The sequence below is a fragment of the Aedes aegypti genome, chromosome 2 (assembly GCF_002204515.2).
Source record: "Aedes aegypti strain LVP_AGWG chromosome 2, AaegL5.0 Primary Assembly, whole genome shotgun sequence".
Taxonomy (NCBI): domain Eukaryota; kingdom Metazoa; phylum Arthropoda; class Insecta; order Diptera; family Culicidae; genus Aedes; species Aedes aegypti.
Window position 1 is genome coordinate 103,574,350 of NC_035108.1, and position 24,632 is coordinate 103,598,981.

A 24,632-nucleotide genomic window follows, 5' to 3' on the forward strand; every position below is an offset into this window, starting at 1 on the left:
AGAATTATTATTGAAACCGAGGTGTTTTCTACCGGTATCCCACTCAAAACTCTCGTCGAAATCCCGGATTTCCTTCAGGAAACCGATAATTACCATTAAAATCTAGCATTTTCACAGAAAATTCCTAATCTTGAGATATCGTTCACAGCAATAAAGTAAAGAACATCATGCTGAAGATGTTTGGGTTCGATTCCGGGACGGTCCAGCATACTTTCATAATGGACTTTCTTGGGCATAGAGTATCGTCGTTCCGGTCACATGATATACGATACGATTGCGAAAATCTCTCTATCCCAGTAGGAGCCAAGAAGAAGAAATCAAGTAACGAAAATTTCATATACCAATTAGGATTGGAACCCAGAATTAGCTGGGTTTATTGCTCTGAATCCACGTTCTTTATTGCTGAACTAAAAACGTCACTTTAATAAAAGTGTATGCTACAATTCAACATAATTTTACATTTAGGTCATACACGAGTACGCAGGAATCGTCTAGACTTTCTCAACTTTTCACAACTCCATTGTACTTTACGGCTATTCCCAAAAGCATCCGGTTTATGGATTCAAGAGACCATCCATTAGCCTCCCGAAAGCCTCAAGACAACCGATCGACTAATTAACAATTTATGTCTAACTAAAATTAGCGCTCAAACCTCTAGTGCCAAGATTCACACTTTCCATCACAATTAAAACCAACACATGACCGCTGTTTAACAGCCATAAATTGCATTTTGCGTCCAAAAAATTGACACATTTAAGTTAAACAGTCTAACAGAACGAGATCTTCTCTAACCGCGACCTTCTTATGGCGTCCACCTCCTCCTACTAACGAATCGAGAGTTTTGATTTGACCAGACGGCACTAGGTAGTGCCGCACGCGCGAAATGGGTGCGACAATTTAAATTTACAATCGTTTGCCTCATTTCCTCGAAATAACAATCACAACAAAACAAATACACAGCGCCGCGCCACCGGGAATCAAAAAATGTCTGCACACCATCCACAGAATCACCACCCGAAGGAGGCATGTGGATATCGAATGAAAAAGTGGTGGAACACAGAGCCGCACAGTGGGATCGTTTTAGAAAAAAAAGCTTCAGTATACTTCTAGAATATTGAATTTGAAGCAAAAAGATACTTGTATTCGTTGACACCGTTTTTAAAGAGAAATTGTAGGCAAACTGCTAACTTAATCTGGAAATTAGTTTTTTTGGAGTTGTCCATAATTGAATCGTAAAATACCAAAACAATACGTTGTGCAAACTTTTTAATATTTGTAAAATCGTATTTTTTTAAGCTTTTTGAAAAGTTATTTTTTATAAAAAAAAATCGTATCGAAAAGTTATTTTTTATAAAAAAAAATCGTATCGAAAAGTTTATGGTTTTAGAAATTGAGAATGAATCGAAGCCAACCCTCAATTTCTCAAGAGCACAAATCTAGAGAAACAGATAGCGGTTGAATGTGAAAACTTGTCTGGTTCTCTAGAATTGTGCTCTTAAAGGTTTGAAGTTTGGCTTCGATACATCTTCACCTTAGCACGTGGCCACCAAAATTCAATTTTCAAATTCCCGCTTTTTTTCCCGATATATTTTTCTGAATTTTCCCAGTTTTAAATTGTGCTAGTAAGGAGATTTTTTGACAGTTTTCATTCACTTTGGTAGGCATTTTTTAAAGCTACTGAATCCATATTTTTCAACAATGTGCTTCTTGCTTAGGTACATCTTACTGCCAAGACAAAAACCCCAGACGCCAAAGTAAACCATCGAGGATCCCAAATAGTTATTGAAATTAAAGATATATCCACAACTTCTAATCCCTCGATTCTTTCTTCATGATAATAAAGGGTTCTCTAAACCAAATAAATTTAGGTTAAAAAACAGGATAGATAAACAACTTTATTTGAGAGATTTGCAGGCCAAGCCATCTCTTAAAAATTAAAGGAAGCCACACAAGTAGAAGCATTTACTTATTCTTATTCGATTAGTTAACTTATGTCATAGTACAAGCTCTTATAATTAAAGGATTGTTTCCAAAAACATCTGGACTTATTGTGATATAAATGTTGAGTAACTAAAGATAATCTACAATGCTTAAATCTTATGAACGAAGTTTTTAAACTTTGATGTGAAACTTTAAGTTGAATAAGTTAAAAAAGGGTTTAAAAAAAAAATGTATTAGGCCAAATTTTCCTTCACAAATTATTTTTCGCTGAACCTTACTAAAGGACCTATGTAACAATGATAGATTCTCTCCTCTCTAGCTCTTTTTCGATTATAACAGTGTAATGCTGAAGTTTTTGGGAGTTTTTCACTATAGATCGAAAAACAATGTCCTTGGCTAGCGTTTCATGCAAAAGACGCAACAGAAGAGCGTTGGCTCAGATATTGATTGAAGAGAAAGTAAACAAAGAGAACATCTCAATGTAAGATAGGTCTTTTTGGAAAGTTAAAAGTATTTCCTTAGGATTTTATTTAGAGATTATTTTATGAAGTTCCTACATAAATTCTCTACGAATTTCAGTCAATAAATTTCTCAACAACGTCCCAAGTCCTCCAGGAATGCATTCAGCGATTCTTCCATCATTTTTTCTAAGATTTATTCCCAGGCTTTCATTCAATATATCTTGAGGAACTTGTTAGCGAGGTTTTTCATAAATTATTGGAGAGGTACTGTCCTAAACACATCAATGCGCTGTAAGGCATCCTCATACCCCTTCAAGATTTTTTTCTTTATTAGTATCATTCCAAACATTACATTCATTTCTTACATCTAGGTGTTCTGTGTTATTAGACAACACTATCATCCTAATTTGACAGAAAAAAATTAAGATTTTATTACCATTTTGTTAACAACATATTACATTTCATTTGCCGTAGCAGTTCAGATTTTTTACAGGTGAGTTGATTTCACTTGCTTATAAGAAAAAAAATACGTTTTCAATTTACTTAACCTAACTTAACCTTATCATATAACGCATTAATCGTGGCAATAGAAGATTGCAACAATTTTTGCCTGAAATTATTAATTATTGTATTTGACATTTATTCCATTGTTTCAACATTGGATATTATATGTAACTCATTGGTACTATACCAGGGAGGAAGCTTCAGAATCATTTTCAAAATGTTATTTTGAATTCTCAGAGCTTTCTTCCTGGTATTACAACAGCTAGTCCATATTGGTACAGCATACAACATGACTGGCCTGAAAATTTGTTGTTTGAATATCAAAAGCTTGTTCTTAAGACAAAGTTTTGATTTTTTATCAATAAGGGGATAGAGACATTTTACATATTTATTACATTTGGCTTGAATGCCCTCAATGTGATTTTTGAAAGTTAAATTCTTATCTAACATGAGCCCTAGATACTTAACTTCATCTGACCAATTTATTGGAACCCCTCTCATCGTGACAACATGTCTACTTGAAGGTTCCAAATAAAGAGCTTTTGGTTTATGTGGGAATATTATTAGTTGAGTTTTGGAAGCATTAGGAGAAATCTTCCATTTTTGCAAGTATGAAGAAAAAATATCCAAACTTTTTTGCAATCGACTACAGATGACACGCAGGCTTCGTCTGGCGGAGAGGCCTGTGTCATCCGCAAACAAAGATTTTTGACATCCCTGAGGTAACTCAGGTAAGTCAGATGTGAAAATATTGTATAATATTGGTCCCAAAAAGCTGCCTTGGGGAACACCAGCTCTAACAGGAAATTTTTCAGATCTGGAGTTCTGATAATTAACCTGAAGTGTAACCCCTTAGAGATTTTGATCGTCTTTTTCTGAAATGGTCCCACAGTGCAGCAGCAAGAAAAAAAAGTGAGATCCCATCTCTTTCGGGTGACCGTATTATTATTACACTTTGGCCGCTGATAATGACCGAAACCGCACACAGCACTTAAGTAGAAAGGAATCGCAAGCTCACAAATCCGCGACGAAGAGCAGCAGCAGCAGCAGCAGCATCACAGAGCTGCGGTGACGTCAATCAGGTGATTGTACGCTGCTAACGTTGAGTTGAGAAGAGCGCGCGCGAGGCAGCAGCTGCTGCTGCTCCTGGCAAATTTTCGGGACCAGAAATGACCTTGAGCTAGTTTATACGGGATTGCGCCGAAGTCGCACGCACTCTGCTCGATAGGAAGGGGGGACAGCAGGGTCCTTTTTCTTGACAGGAAGCAGGAGGGTTTCCGCTAAACGTCGACCCTTTTGCTTAGAACGAAATATTTCCTGGATTCTCAATGTGGGACTTTATTGTGGGATAAGATGTTTGCCTTACTTCTATGGGTTTGTAGCTAGAAGCAGGAGGTGGAAGCGCGTGACAAAAATCAATTTGTGAAGGAATGCGTCATTTAAGCTTAGTGTTCTTATGAGCACTTCCACAGAAATTTTCATTCTCTAAAACTTTTGTTCAATAACTGAACCAGTAATTTCTCTAAAGATATCTGCAGAAATTACTTCAGATATTCTTCCGGGGTATTTCTTAGAATTTGCTCTAAAAATTCCACTCAGAATTGTACTACAAATTCAAGATTTTTTCTGAGATTCCTCCTGAGAGTTTCTCAAGAGACTTGTCCCAATTTTAGTACAAAACGCTTAAGTTTAGGTCAGAAACAATTTTTTTGAAAAAAAAAAAACATCACAACAAAAAAATACACCGCCACCGGAAATCGAAAAATGTCTGCACACAAGAATCACCCGAAGGCGTGTGAATATTAAATGAAAAAGTGTGAAACAGAGGCGCACAGTGGAACCATTTCCGAAAAAAAATACGTTTAAAACCTTCAAGAGGTCTTTGTTGGCGTTTCAGATATCAAAGATCAAACGAGAATCGAGACTAAACAGGGATCAAAAAATCACAGAGAGTCCATCCAGATATGTATCAGAGGATTTTTCTAAGACTTTTTCTTTTCCTCGTAACATTACGACTATTATGGTATGTGTTACGGAGCTGCGTTAGGTTTTTGACAATATTTTCCTTCGGATATTATTTCGATCCGAGATAGATTGCTCGCTGAACTAAACTAAAAGTCCTATGTAACAATAAGAGATTCTCTCATCTCTTGCTCTCTTTCGGATATAACGACTTTTCTCTAAGATTTTCAAAAAATCTTTTACAGTAATATCCAATAAAGGTCTTTAAAATAAAAAAAGACACGGACACCTTCTTCAGTCATTTAGCAGCACATACTGTAACTAGCACTAGACAACTGACAAGAATGCTCCAATGGCACAGCTGCGCTCATTGCGCTCATTGCCTGACGATACTAAACCTCGCGGCCACTAAGCCCACAACATTCCACATATTAGTCCAATAACTTTTTCAGGTATTTATCCAAACAATTATCAAGCAAGTTTTTCATGAGATATTAGAGGTCCGGGAACCTATCTGATAGTACCTGAAGGTCGTAGACACCGTCGGCTGGTTTAAGCCATGACAACCCTAGTTGACTATCTGATAGGTTTATCGAAAGGAAATTCTTCGCGAACTACTTCATCCTACATGATCCTAGAATAAACGACTGGCAAATATTCTGCAGGATGTTCTGGAGGAATCTCTAAAAAACTTCAAGTGGAATCTTCGGAGACATTTATTCGGGCATGATTAGAAAAATTACAGTGGAACTTCTATAGAAAATTGGCTTGATAAATCTTTAAAGGAGACTGTAGAAGTAATCCCTGGAAGAAAAGCTAGTGAAATCTCTGGAGAAATCATCTGGACGTACTTCAAGATAAATCCCTGGTTCATTTTTTGAGAAATTTAGCAATTCTTCTCCTGATAAGTGTTGTGGAATTGCTGGAGGAATTCATAGAGTAATTCCATAGAATTTCTGGAGGAACCCCTGGTAGAATCTCTGGAACATTTTTAGAACAATCTCTGTTATTACCTGTGCAATTTATCTAGGCATTCCTTAAGAAATTACTCAAGAAATTTCAAGACGAACTTCTGTGGGAATTGCTAGAGGAACCCTTAGATAAACTTTTTAAGGGATCTAAAATAAATCTATGACATGCTTTTCGTAAATGATTCTGAGCGTATGAGTTTTTGAACAAATATTGAAAAATTCATGAATCTTTTCCTAGATGAAAATAGAAAAAATAGAATAGTTTCGAATGAAGCCTAAACAATTTACACCAGAGTCACTATAAGAAAAAAGAGACCATTTTGCTTGGAAAAAGACCTTATAATTAAAAAGAGGCTAGCAGCAAGTTACTCAAATTTGTAGGAGCAAAGCCCGAGTCTGGTATTGCAGAATTAGATCTGAATTGATTTCGAAGCACACTCAAAGCAAGCGAAGAAAACCAGAGCATTGATCGGTACATGATCGACAATGTTTGCAAGCCTGACGAACAGCAGAGCAGAGCAATCAGAAGTCAATTGTCCGACTACCAGTCTCAGATGTTTGTCAACAAAACGGCCAGCCCTTCCTCACTTACCCTTTCTGGTTTTCTACACAAAGAGAGTATAATGTAGCACCTTAGGAGGAGCTGAACCCGCCTTGGATTAAACCCTTTTCTCTCGCTCATTTACCATTGGGGATAGGTGCTTCGGATATATTTCTATTGTAAGCCGGTCTCCTAATGAATAAACATTCCTAAGAACGCTCATTCCATGGGTTTACATATGCTTCATAGAAAAGCTTCAGGAATTCTTCTAGTGATTTGTCTAGAACCTTTTCTTGAGGAATACCTATAAAGATTCCTCCAGGAATTGTTATAAAGATTACCCTAATGTTTCTTTTAGAAATTTGATTTGAAAAACTTTAAATGATTTCATCAGTCCAACAATTCCCAGAAATTCTCACAACCTTTCCTACAAATTTTCTTTTAGTTTTACCGATATTCCAGCCATTACTATTTCAGCGTCATAACTACAAAAATATTCCTCCTACAAAAATACTTCCGAGAAATTATACATAGGTTTATTCCAACATTAGTGTAGAAAATTTCTAGAGAAATCAAACAAGAAGAGCTGTAATGTCATTGTTTTCAGTATCATTTTGTCATTTTAGAGCCACTCCTTAAGGCATTACCACACAGCTTATTACAGGAATTGTTACATTTAATTGCATTAACTAGATTCAACCGAGGACTATTCATACATTTCTTCAGACATTTTGCGTTCTTTTAAACATTCCTTGAATAATTTGTGAAGAAGTTTCTCAACTTAATAGCTCATTTAGGGTTTAAGACCACAAAACACTGCAGTAACTATTTCTGTAATTCCTTCATGAGTTTCACTCGAGAATTTCCAGGGATTTCCACAAGAATTATGCAGGGTGTCGTTTGGTAAATTTTTCAATAATTACTTCATCAGTTTCAATATTAAAGTTTCTAGTTTCAATATTAAAGAAACTATAAACGAAAATAATAGGAAATTCAAAAAAATCCCAAAAGAAACTCATAAGTAATTACTAAGTTCTATGGGAGAACCGCTGAATAGTCCCGAGAAATGATTGAAAAACAAAAGCCCCAGATGAAAACATGTTTCCGAACAAAAATCTGGGGAGAATTTCTCGTGAAACTTATGAAGGAATCGCATAATGTACTTTACAAAAAATCTTCGAGTGTTTGACTGATGAAAACTTTAAACAAACACCTGAATTTCTCAGGACCTTCTCAGGAAATTATTGAATAAATGTAGTAATATCTGGCGTTACGTCACTAGAAATCCCCAACAGAATTTTATAGAAAGACCCTCTGAGAGATGACTGGTTGGATTCTCTGAGGAATCCTTATGAAAACGTGGTTCTTGATCAGTCTCTTTTTGATCACTTTTTTCAGGCATGAGGTCTCTAGATTCATATTTCATGATACTTAGGCGCTCCCGGGCCCTGAAAACCATAGCTACGCCACTGTACAAGACTTAATGCTTTGGTACTATTTCCTGAATGTTAGTTTATAGTGACGCATTCTCCAACAGCCGAGAGTTTTTTTCCGGCCACGTCCTTGCAACTGCTGTGATTAGAGAAAGATTATTAGTTGAATATCTACTTGAGAGACCCGAGAGACGTCTACATTCTATCATAGAACATTACCATTGGTGGGCATCTGAGAACAAATTATGAACGTTGCAACGGTTTTCATTTAGTTTTTCCCTTGAAAACAGGAGTTTCCCCTTGAAATGAAAAGTCACAGTTTCGAAACAAATTCGATCAAACTTTGGAAGGAAACTCGAAATTTGACTGTGGATCGATGGATTGAGGTGATGTAATGTTTTTGAAGAATCCTGTTAGGTAGAAGCTTGTCAAACGTTTTAACTTTTCTATCTATTTCACTAAGGCAGTCTGCTGACATCTAGCAACAATGTCAATAGAATGCGAACAAAGCTTAGGTTGAATCTTCAAATTTTCATTATCATCCGATATTTAGATTCAGCATTCTTTTTGATCGTTGAACGATTCCGAACAGCTAGAAACGGTGCATCCTTCAAAACATTTCTGCAATGGAGCAGTAATTTTCAAGCATCGGTTGAAATTCTAGAACATTCTTGCGGTAGTAGTTTCAGTATACTTGACAGAGCTTCTTGAATACGGAACAGAATTTAACTAACTACTTGCGGTCCTAGAGATCTACAGATGCGGCACGTTTCATATAATGCCTAAATAAACTATACTACATACCTTTCAATTCAAATCAAGCTTCAATTTTGTACAATGCTATCTTCAGGATCCCGCTAGATATCCACTGACGCCGCTGGGATCACATTCAGAATACTCAAAATTCCGTAGAAATATATCAGATGCTCACTAGGAATCTCACTAGTAAATCTCAGGATCCCTCTAGGAAACCCTAGAAATCCGCTAGACAATTTTAAGCATTCCACTGGGATGCCACTCAGAATGCTCAAGATTTCACTTGAAACTCTCAAGAGTCCGATATAAATCTCACAAGAAATCTCCAGATTCTGCAGATTCCTATTTAGAATTCGCAACCGGTGTAAACTCCTAGCCCATTCGAGACAAAGCAGCACTCCTGTGCTCATTCAGAGCCAGATTCACATATATCTTCTTTTCGTCTTCAATTCTTCATATCCAAAGAGTTACATTGACTCATCATGAAGAGTACAATTCATTCTGTAGCTTTACCACTTTGCAGAATTTTGACCATAAAGGTGAAAAATCGTCCGTCCCGAAAGGGGCAGAGTGATTTGCAGGAATCCGCTAGGGAGTCCAATAGTTTTCTATAAATCGAACTGTTCCTTTGAACAGGATTGCGAAGCACCTTTTTTTACGTAGTTTGGTTTTCATCAATCCTTTTTCTCAAAATATTCCATTACAAAAAGATGCACGAATCAAGACATCTCCAGCCGATTTTACCACTACATGAAAATTGATTTCGAACCAGAAAAAAAAGACATTCCTAAGCCCAAGGGCTTAGCATCTCCATACCATTCAACGATTCGATCATCTCTAAGAATCTCAAAGGACATTTTTTTTTTTTTTTTTGAATACTTAATGCTTCATCATTTCTGAACGGATTTACTTCCGGTTTCGCACTAGGTAATTTTCAATCATATATAGATTCTTCATTCCACGAACAAGAGTAATTCTGCATCTACAGCGCCACCTAAGAGTAATGTTGGGCAACAAAACTATCATTTACAGATTCAAGGTTTTGATTGAAGCATATCGTGCATTTGAAGTCGATGTAATACATATAAGTATACGAACTATTCCTCACTTAATCAAAGATTGATCATCTATATAATAAATAAAGTGATTGCTTTGTCTAGTCTGTCTGACGTTGGCCACGTCCATGCAACTTTTGAAGTACGTAACTGCGATAGTAAGTTTTCTTTTTCTACGAAAAAACCTCCAACCATGGAATAGAATCTGTAACATGTCTGATTCTCCGAATTACCTAGCACCTCAAACCCAATGAATTAATTCTAGACACGGCTTCAACCTTCGGCTCCCCAATGCAACGCAATCCACCGTGCAAACCAGCCGACTTCCAAACCCATTTCCATTGCTGTGTAAATTAACTCGGCAGTCGCAGAAAGTAGAAATGCATAACGGTTAGCAACAGCGGCTCAGAAAGAGTAGCACAACCGAGCATTCCTTTCTCAAGGACACACACTTCAGCCCGAGAGACTGGGGGGTATACATTATGCGGGACTCCCTGTGCTCTTTGTGGAACCATCCCTCATATTCAAAATGACTACCGAAAATTTGTCGATTTTTCCTACCGTTCAAAGGCGTCTGGATTCAAGTATCAGGTCCGGAACAATCTGCCAAACCTGCTGCTTCCATTTTGTGTGCTAGAGTTGCTTCCGTTGTCGGAACACAGCACCACAAGAGGTGTCACACTAGCTTTTTTCTTTCCTTTTCTCAAACTCGACTCCACTCTTGTACAATGTATATTATATTCAGCAGCCTCTCCTCCACATCGGCAGCGCAGCGGTTCCAGTGAACCGAACTGTCAAAGATTTGTGTAACCGTGTATATCGCCGCCTCGAATGTCTTCGATTCATACAAACGATTAAACTCACTGGCACAAGTACTAGCCCGAATAGGCGTTCACTCACACAGTTGCGCGAGAAACACTGAAAAAGTTCCACAAAGGAAACTGAACACACTTTTTTTTTTGCTCTGTGCCTTTTAGGCCCCCTTCTTGGACCTCCAGCCTTAGCCCCGCACAATCTTCTCGCCTCTCCTCACGTCAATCCACTTTTCGTGCTTCTCGAATCTGTCGTTGAGTGGGGCAGCGAAAAAAAATCTTCTCGCAATTCCACATCACTTTTTCCAATAAACTCGACTCGCCATATTTGCTTCAGCTGATGGTTTTCTTCGTAGCGAATTTCTAGGTTAGGTTCACCTCGACTCGCTGTGTAGTAATGCTCTGGCCACAAGTAATGGTCCCGTCGTCTTTCACGTCACATCACACACGGGGCTCGCTACTTTGGGGGGCTCACTTTCTTCACTTTCTCCGACTCTGAAACCCTACGACAGCGCGACGGCACCGACGACTCGGTCCAAAGTGTTCCCTACGACGACAACGACGACTACACGACTGCACCGGGACTCCGAAGAAGGACTTGCTGCTACTGCTTCTACTGGCTGCTCGACGAAAAGGAAGACAAAAGGAAGGTCCACTCCGTCGCTGTCGTTCCTGCATATCGTCTTTTGCTCGAACAGCAGCAACACATCAGGAAAAAAGACTGAGCGAGAGACCATCAGGCAGCCCCTTTCGCGATCATCATCATTCATGGTCCGTCGTGCGACCAACCAGCTGAATGGGTTGAAGTGAGAGGGAACGTATGAATAAGGGGTACTCTTCCGTCTCGTTCCGTTACATGCGCTTGAATTGCGAAGGCACCAATACAACGAACTTGCGGAACGATGTGCGGATGAAATTCATTGATTATTTGCGTAGATGTGTTCGTGAGAGGTGCCGTGCGGAGCAGGTCCGACGAGGGGTCTCGCGATGCGACGACAAGTTTTGGCCTGTTAATTGCGTATTTTTAATTGATTGAATGGTTCTGAGCGTCTCGCAATAATTGATTCTGATTGACTCCAATATCGGGAATTCCTGCGTGGTATTCGACTTAATAGACTTTTAATAACCTTCATTATTCACATCTATTCGCAATTACGCCACTTTGTAACTCAACTCCCTAAACAAAACTAAGACACATCTTGCTCATAGAGGCAACGCAAAATCTGATTCCATTACAATAATTCGACAATAGTCATAGTAAACCGCACAACACATAAATTATCAATTCGTCTAGTTCTATGGATATGTACGTTACGTCCTTGTACAATGCTATTCGTCAAGTATTCCGGCAAGTTATGGACTTCAAAGTTGTTGGTTTCGCGGCGTAGTCCATTGTGAGTGCCAGGAAGGGTTCTATTCCAGCTCCATTCCACCTACTAATCCCCTGGGTGTTTTGTATGTTGTCCGGTATCGATAGTAGTGAATAATCGCCAGAACATTGTGCGTTTAACATAAAACAATTGTAACGTTTTTGCCGTCCGAGGCTATTAAAACAAAGCTGTACCGAATGGTGTCTGGGTTCGATTCAGTTGTGCAAAAAAAAACACATATTCCATTCTAATAAATCGACTTTTAAACACTACTTCATAGCAAACTGAACAACACGTAAATCATCACTTCGTCTAGTTCTATGGTTATGTACCGTTTTTGTCATTGTACAACGATATTTGTCAAGTATTCCGGCAAGTTGCGGGCTTCGCAGTTGTTCGTTTAGCAACATCATTGTGCGAACCAGGGAGGCTTCGATTCTCGCTCCTTTCCATCTACTGATCCGCTGGGTGTTTCGTCTATTGTCCGATGCGTAGTGTTAGTGATCGTTAAGTCTGTTAATTGATTAATGGGAAAATAATAGTTAGTACATTAAAAATAATAAAAACTGTATCATAAAACAATTGTAACGTTTCGTTCGTAGCCTTGTAGTTAGACCCTTTTCAAATGTTACGTAAGAATTGATCATGGAAACATACATTTCCTGATCACAATTTCCAAGGTAAACATAGCTATTAGCAACATGTATGCAATTTTTGTAGCCAAGTGACATTCGTGACATTTACAAGAACTAATTATATAGGTCGAAGGTTGGCTGAAGAACGATTTATTGACATACTTTTGAAAGACTAAACGTCAAAAGGGTAACAGGCCGAAAAACAGAAAAAAACGGTAGGACAGTATGTCGATAATTATTTGCCCTGTGAAAAATTTTTGGTTTACAATTTCGATCTTTTATTATAATAGGGTAATTTACGGATTCAGCCGACTAATCTCGAGAATCAAAATTAAACGATCATTAGACGGTAGTTTTTTAATCGAAAGCATTCTAATGAATTCATTCAGATGATTCTTTGTTGTATCAGCTTCACCCTGATAAAATATTCAAGTCGGAACAAAACAGTTCATCAAAATTGTCCTTAATTGAAATAAAAAGGTCTGGTTTCGAGTTGTCTGAAAATTCAAGCTGATGACGTAATTCCAAGTGAAGAAGACGAATTGAAGCACCATTGATGTGGTTGTTTGCTATAATCGTGCAAATGCAGATAAAATGCAACTAAGATGCCAAAAACATGGCGGTGTCGATGGTCTAATTATTAGTACACAACTAACACTTGGTGAACTACGTATTGAGATATTCAAATGCAGTAGTGATTATCGAAAACTTCTGCTAAGATTTTGAGATATCTGAGAGGGTTTCCGACAGTTCCTGACGAAGTTTTCAACGAATTCTGACTTCTAAGGAGTTTATTAGCAAGTTTATCAAAATATGGCTACCATATCTTTCCAGCTTTGAAAACCTTATGGATACTGAGTTCGCTGTAGAGTTGGTTCAGCTCGTGGTTCATTCTTCGCCGCCAAACACCGTTTTCCTGCATACCGCCAAATATCGTCCTAAGCACCCGGCGTTCATGGAGGAACATAGAGGAGGAATGTAAGGAAGCACCTTTCTGCTTCCACTGCCAAGGAAATCACGGACCATCCAACCGCTCCTGCACCACGGAGAAGGAGATTGTCAGGCTACGTTTCAAAGCTGACGGTGGATCTTACGCCTCTGTCAGCCAAGTCCAAAGTCGCCTGGTCATTGCCCAAGGAACGTCGGAATCGGAGCTGCTGAAGACCAAGGACGCCATCATCAAGCAACTGACGGAGACCGTCGCAACACTGACCAACTGCAACCCCCAAATACCCAATCAAACACCCTTTTGAACAAATCCCCTCGATCGCCCCACACTTCCAAGATCCTGCTCCACTTGGTCAAACCACCTAGCTCGTTGCGCTCCCCTTCGTCTTGTACCGGCCGGATTTGAGTTGAACACCATTTTTGCGGGATTGTTGTCCGGCATTCTCACAACGTGTCCCGCCCATCGTACCCTTCCAGCTTTGACGACATTCGTGATACTGGGTTCACCGTAGAGTTGCGCAAGCTCGTGGTTCATTCTTCTCCTCCATACGCCGTTCTCACATACTCCGCCGAAGATCGTCCTAAGCACACGTCATTCAAAAACTCCTAGCGCTTGCAGGTCCTCTTCGAGCATTGTCCACGTCTCATGCCCGTAGAGGACTACCGGTCTTAATAGCGTCTTGTACATGGTACACTTAGTACGGAAGTGCAGTTTACCAGACCGCAAGGTCTAGTGGAGTCCATAGTAAGCACGACTTCCGGCAATGATACGTCTTCGATTCTCTGCTGCAGTTGTTATCCGACGTTATCAATGATCCGAGGTAGACGAATTTGTCCACCACCTCGAACTCATCCCTGTCGATCGTCACGCGTCTGTCTATGCGAGCTCTATCGCGCTCGGTTCCTCCAGCCAGCAGATATTTACCTTCAATCCAACCCGATCTGCTTCACGTTTCAGCTTGGTATACTGTTCAGCAACCACCTGGAACGTTTTTCCGACAATGTCCACGTCGTCAGCGAAACAAATGAACTGGCTGGATTTATTGAAGATCGTGCCCCGCATGTCGAAGCCAGGAGGCAAGACCATCGCCTTGTCGAAGTCCTTTGCTTGTTTCAAACGGGTCCGATAATGCACCCGATATCTTCACACAGCACTGTACACTATCCATCGTTGCTTTGATCAGTCTAGTCAGTTTCCCGGGAAAACAATTCTTGTCCATAATCTTCCATAGCTCTACACATTGTACACACTGTACATTCGTGAGAACTCTGAAAACCTTTCTGAAACTGGAACAGCAATTGCCATTAAAAGTGATATTCCTCATCGTAAAATTGATGTCTCCTCCTCAGTACTCGCAAGAGGCATCGAAATAGATTACCCCTGTCAAGTAACACTACTTTCCTTATACATACCTGGCCACCTCTCCAATCAAACAATCAAAACCGATATTTCCAAACTTCTGGATCAATTTTCATCTCCAGTCCTTTTGATGGGTGATTTCAATGGCCATTCTACTCTATGGGGTTGTTCCACAATTCCCGTGGAGTGATGTTAGGGCAACTCTTCAACGAATTTGGATTAACTCTTTTGAATGACGGTACCCATACTCGAATTTGTCCTTCAACAGGATATTCATCAGCCCTTGATCTATCATTATGTTCACATAGTCTTGGTTCACAGTTATCCTGGATGGTCCATAATGATTTTTGTGGTAGCGTCCATCTTCCAACTGTCATTTCTCTGAATCGAGCTCCTCCTGTTTCAACATGTCGTCCTAGATGGAAGTATGAGCAGGCTGACTGGAATGAGATCTTCCATGCTTTCACCATTGATCCTCTCAATTTTTCTGATGGTTTCGTAAAACGACTCTTTCAAATTGCTTCAAATCACATTCCCCGATCCAGTGGTGCTCCAGGTAGGAAATCTGTTCCCTGGTGGAATTTTGATGTTCATTCAGCAGTCAAGCTCCGCCGTAAAAAAAAAACTTCGTGCCCTTCAGAGATTGCCGAAGAAGGATCGTAAGAACTCCCAAATATTCGCAGAATTCAAAGCTGCTAGAAACGCTGCAAGAGCAACAGTCAAATCGGCCAAGCAGGATAGTTGGGATCAATTAATTTCTTCCATAACCCAGAAAGCTCATCAAAAGAACTGTAGGATAAAATCCATAGACTAAGTGGCAAAAAAGCCAGGCGGTCCATTAAACTTCGAATTAATAACCAAATTACTGAGGACCCTTCCACTATCACTAATCACCTTGCAGATCATTTTGCCCAATCATCTTCTTCTTCCAATTACTTCAACCCTTAATCTTGAATCAGACGATTTCCACGATTACAACCGTAATTTATCCTTTAATGAATTAGAATGGGCTCTCCACAAAGTCCATGGCTCTTCTACTGGTCCTGAAGATGTGGGCTACCCTCTCATCAAGAATCTTCGCCTTATTGGTAAAACCATCCTGCTAAAAATCTTCAACAATATCTGGAATCAAGGTGAAATACCTGATTCATGGAAAGAAAGTCTAGTAGTTCCCATACCTAAGCCCGGTAAAGATAATAATAGCGCCGATAGTTTCTGTCCCATAACTCTTTTGAACTGCATTGGGAAGATTCATGAGAAGATGGTCAATAGGAGACTTATCACTCTCTTGGAATCCCAAGGTTTAATCGATGATCGACAGTTCGCTTTTCGCCCCGATAAATCTACTGACGACTACCTAACTGAACTCGAGGATATCATTGACTCTCACCTGAAGAGGGGAATGCATGGTGATATTGTATCTCTTGATCTTTCCAAGGCCTATGATCGTGCGTGGCGATTTCCCATCCTCAAATCACTTGAGGAATGCAAAGTCAAAGGTCGCATGGGTCGTTATGTACAAAACTTCCTCAAAGACAGGAGATGCAGGGTCATCTTAGGCAATAACCGATCTGAGCTGAGATGTCAGGAAAATGGTATTCCTCAAGGTTTGGTGATAGCTCCTACTCTTTTCCCTGTTTCTATACAGTCCCTGTTCAAAACTATTCCTCCTAATATTTTCATCCTTGTTTATGCAAACGACATAATAAATAATCACTTTCCATAGTATAAAATCACTCGCTAGGAAAAGAATTCAATCCGCAGTAAACACCAAAGCCAAATGGGCTGATTAAAATGGTTTTACTGTTTCCCCCGAAAAATCTCAGCTCCTCCATATTAGTCGAAATAGGAAAAAAATGTCCAAACTTCCTGATATAACCCTCAAAAATTGTATTATTAAATCTCAAATATCCCTAAAAATCCTTGGAATACATCTTGACCGAACCCTAAGTTTTATTCACTATCCTAATTCCGTTCGCAAACAATTCTGCAATAGAATAAATCTTATTAAAGTCCTGGGATCTCGAGTACCCTGCGCCCATAGGAAAACTATCAACCAAATAATCAATAGCTGTCTTTTACCCAAAATGTTCTACGGTGTTGGACTGTTCAGCAGAGGAGGGGATCTCGTCAACAAAAGGCTAAGTCCTCTTTACAACAAAGCCTTTCGGTACGCATCAGGCGCTTTCTGCACTAGTCCCACCTCTGCTATAATGGCCGAGACAGGACAATTACCTTTTGAGTATCATCTGACAACATGCCTAGTGGTCAAAGCTACCAGGTGGCTAAGCGTTGGCGGTCGATACAATGTCCCTCTAGTCTAGTAGCGATTTCCAACATTTATACACTGATGGCTCTATATCAAATGCATGACTGCTACCGGATTAATGGACCAACTGTAAAGCCCAGCAATAAGGGACGAATGACCTTCGGGTTAAAGTCCCTCTCGAACAACAACAACAACAGCACACGGCGTTTGAAGACTTCAAGTGCTTGCAGGTCCGCTTCGAGCATCGTCTATCTGCCTGTAGCTATCCTACATTAAATTAGTTCAATATTAGTAAATAAGTGTTATTCTGGAATCCCCCAAGTTCCGTCAAATTTGTTTTCCATCAGTAGTTTTTCTTCAAATGCCTAAAACCTTTTGAGGATAACGATCTGTTAGTTATTTCACAGGGAACCATACAAATGCTCATTTTTCTTGGAGGATAGATCACTGCACCGTCCACGTTTCATGTACGTAGAGGACTACCGGCAGGGTGTCTACTCGTTTACCGAAATAAAATTCCCTGATATTTCCAGGTTTTTCCAGGGTTCACCAAATAATTCCAAATTTAAGAAAAATCCTAATTTTATATGGCTCAAACGAAATAATGACAAATTTTAAAGTGTTTTGGATTCCATTCCTTGCTTAGCGCTTGCACGAGTCGGTTGACAGGTTCCCGGTCTCATCGCACGGCACAAAGTTGCAAAGTTTATTTGGCCTTTTTCTCCCACCGACCGCGTGGGTTTTTGGTCTAGTTTCGACGGTTAATAATAATCTTATTAGTGCATTTAAGTGCTTAGGCGATCGCGCTTTGCGAAGGAAGCGAACTAGTGTAACTAGTATCGTTCCACCGCAAAAAAAAAGTCATCACCACCGGCACAACGGTGATTGACTTTTTTTCCCGCACCGAGAGCAACATCGAAGCAGAAGGCGATTCGGTCAGTCTGCTACCTACGGTGCTTGGACGTTCTGCTGCTATACGGATAAGTATCAATTTGTATATCTATTGAATTGCTCTACATTTCCGAACAAACAAGTTCAAGGTTGTTTTTCGCTTCACCTCTGTCTCTCTCCCGGTGCAAGTTTTGCCCGTATAGGGGAGGCTTGTACAAAATAGCCCACTGATCGGTTAAGTTTTTTTTTTATATATTTTTTTCTTTCTTCTTTAATTAGTATTATTATTTTTTGCCCGTATAGGGGAGGTGTGTACAAAATAGTCCACTAATTAATTAATATTTTTCAAACGTTTTTTTTTTCTCCACATTTTTTTATTTTTTGTTGATTTGGTTGCGGTTGGATTTATTCCCGCATGGACGATTCGGATGGAGGCGATACGCCTCCAAAAGATCTCGTTGCTCGAACGCGGTTTTACCGTCTTCGGCTGGGCCTTGGGTTGTCTATTTCCGGCGCAAAAATAAGATTTTGAACGTGCTCTCGATCTCTCGAGAGCTGACGCGTAAATATCCAGGGACCGTTATTCACCAAGTGAAGCAATCCAAGCTGCGTGTAACTGCACCTAGTTACAAAGCAGCGAATGAGATTGCTCAGCATGAGGCTTTTGCTGTGGAATACTTTACCTACATTCCGGCACGAGAAGTCGAGGTGGAAGGGAAAATCATCGACGCGAGTCTGACATGTGAGGACATTAAGACTGGCAAAGGTGTTTTTGATAACCGGTCAATTCCTGATGTGGCTATACTGGATTGCAAACAATTGCAATCAGTTTCCATGGAAGGAAATAAGAAAGTTTTTTCGCCGTCAGCCTCGTTTCGAGTGACTTTTCCTGGTTCCGTCCTCCCGAAATTTGTTTGCATTGATAGTGTTTTTTACCCAGTGCGTCTTTACGTGCCGAAGGTATTCAATTGTACCAACTGCAAGCAGCTTGGCCACAGTGCTAGCTTTTGCGACAACAAGCCCCGTTGTGGCAAATGCAACCAAGCTCACTTGGAAGATGCTTGCACACAGGAAGCTGAAAAATGCAGCTACTGTAGCAAGGATCTGCATGACTTGCAAAAATGCCCGGCATACAAAAAGCGCATTCGAAATGAGAGTCGCTCAATTGTGAAGCGCTCCAAGAAGACGTATGCGGAAATGTTGAAAGCTTTGAATCCGCCTGCCAAAGAGTCTTCATCAGCCATCCCAGTTGGTAACTCTTTTCAAGAGTTGTCTTCCGATGAAGCGAACGACGACGAAACCGATGGGGGAGATTCTTCGGAGGTACACGCACCCGGTAAAAGAAAGTCTCCATCTTCTCCGGGACTGCGCCGTAAGGTATTGAAATCTTCCCTCAGAAGTTTGCCTAATTCCAAAGGAGGTGGGGCAAATTTGAAAAACCCGAAGAAACAGGTCTTTGATGCTTCCGTTCCGTGTTGCAGTAAAGATCTGCCGCCCCCGCCTCCACAGATAAAATACACTTCGAAAAGAAGCTCTAGACAAGAAAGCAAAAGAAATGCTACTGAAGTCCCTCGCTCTTCCTCGAAAACGCCCCGGGCTAAGCGAGGACTGATAACTTTTAGGGCCCTGGTGGATCGCATATGTAATGCTCTCGGAGTTTCAGACTCATTCAGAGGCATACTCGACCTTTTTCTCCCCGCAATAGAAGAATATCTCCGGGAATTGACTATCTCGTGGCCCCTCCTTGCTTCGATCATATCTTTCGATGGCTAATTCATCAAGTGAGGTACAAGATATGATCACTGTGCTACAGTGGAACTGTCATAGTCTAAAACCTAAATTAGACACATTTAAGTTTTTGCTTCACAATTCCGATTGTGATATATTTGCACTCTGTGAAACATGGCTTTCTTCTGAAGATGATCTTAACTTCTACGACTTTAACATTATACGCCAGGATCGAGATGATAATTACGGGGGTGTGCTTTTAGGGATCAAAAAGTGCCATTCATTCTACAGAATCCCCATCCCGACTCATCCAGGCATAGAAATCGTTGCTTGCCAAATAAACGTAAAGGGTAAAGATCTTTGCGTAGCTTCTGTTTATATTCCTCCAAGAGTTTCAATAAACCGCCGTCATCTTTGGAATGCAGTCTCTATGCTCTCATTCCCGGTTTTAATACTGGGTGATATGAACTCCCATGGTACTGGATGGGGCGAATCTTATGACGATTATAGAGCGGCTATTTTCTATGACTTATGCGATGATTTCAACTTGAATATTTTAAACACAGGTGAAGTGACACGTATTTCATCCGACGGCAAAGAAAGCCGCCTTGACCTGTCTTTGGGTTCAAGTTCACTATCATTCGATTGCATGTGGAAGGTTATCGATGATCCCCATGGTAGTGATCACTTGCCCATAATAACTTCTATCAGAAATAATTTTGAAAGGTCAGAACAGTCAATTCAGGTTCCTTTTGACCTCACTAGGAATATAGATTGGCAAAAATTTGCATCAGCGGTAACTTTCGGTATCGAATCATTCAACACTCTCCCACCGTTGGATGAGTATCGATTCCTATCAGAATTGATTTATAATAGTGCATTAGAATCCCAAAAGCAACGAGTTCCAAGTGCATCCTTCAAAAGACGACCAGCCACACCTGGTTGGGATGATGAATGCACTCAGTTGTATCGAGAAAAATCTAATGCCTTTAAAGCTTTTCGTAGATACGGTACCTCAGAACTTTATTTAGAGTACTCGAAGCTCGAAAAAAGACTGAAGAATCTTATTAAAGCGAAGAAGCGTAGCTATTGGCGACATTTCATCGATGGCCTCTCACGAGAAACTTCAATGACGACGCTTTGGAGAGTGGCTCGCAACATGCGAAACCGCTCATCCTCAAATGAGAGTGACGAATACTCCAATCGTTGGATATTCAACTTCGCAAAAAAGGTCTGTCCAGACTCAGTTCCAGCTCAACCGCCATTTTGGGAAACCCAGAGAGACGATGCGTTGGACAGGCCATTCACTATGCTGGAATTTTCTATGGCTCTTCTTTCATCAAACAACTCCTCTCCGGGACGCGATATGATTAAGTTCAATCTTCTTAAAAATCTCCCTGATATCGCTAAAAGACGGTTGCTTGACCTGTTCAACTTATTCATGGAGCACAACATTGTTCCATCTGAATGGAGACAGGTCAAAGTAATAGCTATTCAAAAGCCTGGGAAACCAGCGTCTGATCATAATTCGTACCGCCCGATCGCTATGTTATCATGTTTAAGGAAATTGTTAGAAAAAATGATCCTATCCCGACTCGATCACTGGGTCGAATCAAACAACATGCTTTCCAGTACTCAATTTGGCTTTCGCAAGGGCAAAGGAACAAACGATTGTCTAGCGTTGCTTTCATCAGATATTCAACTAGCTTTTGCGGACAAGGAGCAATTGGCTTCGGTTTTCTTGGATATTAAGGGCGCTTTTGATTCAGTTTCCATAGAGATATTGTCAGAAAGCCTGCACAATAGTGGACTACCTGGAATATTGAATAATTTCTTGTACAATCTGTTGTCAGAAAAACACATGAGCTTCACTCTCGGTCAACTGACAACTTCCAGAATTAGCTATATGGGTCTTCCCCAAGGCTCATGTCTAAGTCCCTTGCTTTATAATTTTTATGTTAAAGATATTGACAACTGTTTGGAAGAACCATGCACGCTTAGACAACTTGCAGATGATGCTGTGGTCTCTATGAAGGGCCCACGAGCGGAAATCTTGCAAAGACCATTGCAAAATTCCCTTGATAATCTATCCACTTGGGCTAGAAATTTAGGGATCGAGTTTGCGCCGCAAAAAACTCAACTGGTTGTATTTTCAAGGAAGCGGAATCCTGCCCAACTAAAGCTTAAGCTATTGGGAACAGACATCGACCAGTCTTTGACTTCAAAATACCTTGGGGTCTGGTTTGATTCAAAAGGCACTTGGCGAACCCATACTAGGTATTTAACGGAAAAATGCCAACAAAGGATCAATTTTCTACGAACAATTACCGGAACATGGTGGGGTGCTCACCCGGAAGACCTCATAAAACTCTATAAAACAACAATTCTCTCTGTTCTAGAGTATGGCTCTTTCTGTTTTCTCTCAGCAGCAAACAGCCACCTTATTAAATTGGAACGAATTCAATATCGTTGTTTGCGTATCGCCCTAGGTTGTATGCATTCGACTCACAATGCGAGCCTGGAGGTGCTGGCAGGGGTTTTACCACTACAGAACCGATTCTGGGAGCTCTCGCTAAGAATACTTATTAAGTGTGGGGTGAGCAACACACTCGTTATCGAAAACTTCGAAGAAATGCTCAAACTGAATACTCAGTCAAAATTCATGAGAGTTTATCTCTACTACATGTCATCTGACATAAGTCTTCCATGTTATAACCCTCCACGTGTACGCTTCACCAATGACAGTTCCTCTGTTGAATACGATCTGTCCATGAAACAAGCTATTCATGGAATCCCAGATCAACTTCGATGTATAACGATTCCACGTATTTTTAACGCAAAGTACCAGAATGTCGATTTCTACAGGAGATATTTCACTGACGGGTCCCGCATCAATGGATCCACTGGCTTCGGTGTCTTCAATGAAAACTCTTCCGCCTTCCGAAAACTTCAGGAACCTTGCACGGTTTACGTTGCTGAGCTGGCAGCAATCAACTTCGCATTGGGGATGATCTCAAACATGCCCGCAGACCACTTCTTCATCTTTTCGGATAGCCTCAGTTCTATTGAGGCACTTCGATCGATGAAACATGTTAAGCATGCATCTTACTTTCTTACACAAATAAGAGAGCAGATGTGTGCACTGGTCGAAAGATCATATAAGATTACCTTTGTATGGGTCCCCTCACATTGCTTAATTTATGGCAATGAGAAGGCGGACTCTCTCGCAAAGGTGGGCGCTGAGGAAGGTGAGATTTATGATAGACAAATTTCACACGATGAATTTTTTCATTTAGTACGTCAAAGTTCTCTTCACGGTTGGCAAAGCGATTGGCTAAATGACCAATTGGGACGGTGGTTACATTCCATAATTCCTAAAGTTTCCTTGCGAGCGTGGTGGAATGGTTTGGATGTAGGTCGAGATTTCATTCGCGTGATGTCAAGACTCATGTCCAACCATTACTCGCTAGGTACACATTTGCACAGGATTAACCTCGCGCTGAGCAATGTTTGTAATAGGTGTGGTTATGGTTATGATGACATCGATCACGTAGTTTGGAAATGCCCGGATATGGACGCCTCCAGAGCGCAACTTTTGGATACCCTTGCGGCCCGAGGTAGACAACCCTATGTTCCTGTTAGAGATGTGTTGGGCACCCGCGATCTCATTTACATGGTCGCAATTTACGATTTTCTTCGCTTGTCCAGTATAAAAGTTTAATTCTCCTGTGTTCTCTTCTCCAGTTTTTTTTTTCTCTGTGTTTTGTCCCCTGTATGTTGGATTGAGGATCCTGGCCATCCGGCAGACGAATACCGGCAAGAAATTGGTACCAACGCCACTACACGTTCATCGCGATACCACGATATACCTCCCGGATGTGCTGCAGAAAACCCTAAACCCAATCCTCACCATGTCCTTCCTTCCAAAAATTGTGACCATTAACCTCGAGTTGCCACGAGTACCCTGGCTCCATCCCATACTAATCTTAGTACAAAAAAGTGAATGATTTGTAAACAATACAAAAAATGAATTTCGGCTCCGTAAAGCGTTAAACGCGATTGAGCCTCAAATAAATGAAATAGAAAAAAAAAAAAGTGTTTTGGATTTAACAATTTATACACTTATAGACATTTTTAACGCATGCTTAAGCTATTCCAATACAAAAGTTTAAGTTTTATTCTTTTATTTTGTTTGTAAGAGGTCTGTTCATCATCGTGAACTGAACGGAACTTTCAAGTGCATCAGTATGCTTTTTCTTGAACGTTTTTAAGTACTGCGTTCTTATGCAAAAAAGGATTATGCACCATTCGTATCCATTTGTCATTTGGACACCTTAGATAGCTTTTCGCAAGTAATCATACAGGTCTGACCTGCAAAAATAGCCAAATCATTCAAAATATCTCAACTTGATTGAATCGTGTTAATGGTTGTTACAAAAGTCATCTGTTAAATATTTGATAAGGTTTACCCCCCATAAAAATTAATACAAATAATCCGTAAAAATTTTTGATCTACGGATCCATTTTTTTTTTTGATAATAGAAACACGGATTATCAAGCCCCCGGGTAATCGCGTTCGACCTGTATAAGATTTAAATGTGGTAATTGGGTTAAATGAAGAGTTGATACGTTTCATTCGACATTTTTAAAGTGTTCTAAATTGATCCTCTCTTTCCCATGGTAGCTCTAGAGCTCCATTGGTTTTTGACGAACTTAAGTTAAACTGGATCAGATAAATACAATGCAATAGTTACATAAATATGATTCTATATACATCAGATTAACCCAACACTCAATTAACTGTGCAATCGTAAAACTATTAATACACAACCATTTTTCTATTCAAAACCAAGTAGTTTCTTTGAACTGATTTCGAATAATTAAGCTCATTTGCAACGCTATTTGTCAAGCAAATTTAATGCAAACGCTTTTTTCGTAAATAAATAGTCGATTAAAGTCGTGGGAAAAAGAAGGTTAATGAAAACATTTTCAAGT

The 24,632-nt window shown here is 40.1% G+C and overlaps 1 protein-coding gene across 11 annotated transcripts in view; it reads right to left on the reverse strand.

Moving 5' to 3' along the window:
- LOC5578257 (phosphatidylinositol 3-kinase regulatory subunit alpha) overlaps positions 1 to 24,632 on the reverse strand; it is a 118,347-nt gene that overhangs the window by 77,012 nt on the left and 16,703 nt on the right. Inside the window, exon 1 of one of the 11 annotated variants that reach the window (XM_021841789.1) lies at positions 10,186 to 11,154. The exons of the other annotated variants lie outside the window; for them this stretch is intronic. The gene's annotated coding sequence lies outside the window, so the exon portion shown is untranslated. Of the gene's footprint in view, positions 1 to 10,185; positions 11,155 to 24,632 lie in introns of those variants that run through there. 11 annotated transcript variants of the gene reach the window in all.